We start from the raw sequence: 1,861 nt of genomic DNA, 5'->3' as shown, positions 1-1,861 counted from the left end.
ATCCATCCATCCATCCATCCATCCATCCATCCATCCATCCATCCATCCATCCATCCATCCATCCATCCATCCATCCATCCATCCATCCATCCATCCATCCATCCATCCATCCATCCATCCATCCATCCATCCATCCATCCATCCATCCATCCATCCATCCATCCATCCATCCATCCATCCATCCATCCATCCATCCATCCATCCATCCATCCATCATCCATCCATCCATCCATCCATCCATCCATCCATCCATCCATCCATCCATCCATCCATCCATCCATCCATCCATCCATCCATCCATCCATCCATCCATCCATCCATCCATCCATCCATCCATCCATCCATCCATCCATCCATCCATCCATCCATCCATCCATCCATCCATCCATCCATCCATCCATCCATCCATCCATCCATCCATCCATCCATCCATCCATCCATCCATCCATCCATCCATCCATCCATCCATCCATCCATCCATCCATCCATCCATCCATCCATCCATCCATCCATCCATCCATCCATCCATCCATCCATCCATCCATCCATCCATCCATCCATCCATCCATCCATCCATCCATCCATCCATCCATCCATCCATCCATCCATCCATCCATCCATCCATCCATCCATCCATCCATCCATCCATCCATCCATCCATCCATCCATCCATCCATCCATCCATCCATCCATCCATCCATCCATCCATCCATCCATCCATCCATCCATCCATCCATCCATCCATCCATCCATCCATCCATCCATCCATCCATCCATCCATCCATCCATCCATCCATCCATCCATCCATCCATCCATCCATCCATCCATCCATCCATCCATCCATCCATCCATCCATCCATCCATCCATCCATCCATCCATCCATCCATCCATCCATCCATCCATCCATCCATCCATCCATCCATCCATCCATCCATCCATCCATCCATCCATCCATCCATCCATCCATCCATCCATCCATCCATCCATCCATCCATCCATCCATCCATCCATCCATCCATCCATCCATCCATCATCCATCCATCCATCCATCCATCCATCCATCCATCCATCCATCCATCCATCCATCCATCCATCCATCCATCCATCCATCCATCCATCCATCATCCATCCATCCATCCATCCATCCATCCATCCATCCATCCATCCATCCATCCATCCATCCATCCATCCATCCATCCATCCATCCATCCATCCATCCATCCATCCATCCATCCATCCATCCATCCATCCATCCATCCATCCATCCATCCATCCATCCATCCATCCATCCATCCATCCATCCATCCATCCATCCATCCATCCATCCATCCATCCATCCATCCATCCATCCATCCATCCATCCATCCATCCATCCATCCATCCATCCATCCATCCATCCATCCATCCATCCATCCATCCATCCATCCATCCATCCATCCATCCATCCATCCATCCATCCATCCATCCATCCATCCATCCATCCATCCATCCATCCATCCATCCATCCATCCATCCATCCATCCATCCATCCATCCATCCATCCATCCATCCATCCATCCATCCATCCATCCATCCATCCATCCATCCATCCATCCATCCATCCATCCATCCATCCATCCATCCATCCATCCATCCATCCATCCATCCATCCATCCATCCATCCATCCATCCATCCATCCATCCATCCATCCATCCATCCATCCATCCATCCATCCATCCATCCATCCATCCATCCATCCATCCATCCATCCATCCATCCATCCATCCATCCATCCATCCATCCATCCATCCATCCATCCATCCATCCATCCATCCATCCATCCATCCATCCATCCATCCATCCATCCATCCATCCATCC

Source organism: Ornithodoros turicata, chromosome 3 (genome assembly GCF_037126465.1).
Source record: "Ornithodoros turicata isolate Travis chromosome 3, ASM3712646v1, whole genome shotgun sequence".
NCBI classification, from domain to species: domain Eukaryota; kingdom Metazoa; phylum Arthropoda; class Arachnida; order Ixodida; family Argasidae; genus Ornithodoros; species Ornithodoros turicata.
This window is presented reverse-complemented; position numbering follows the sequence as displayed.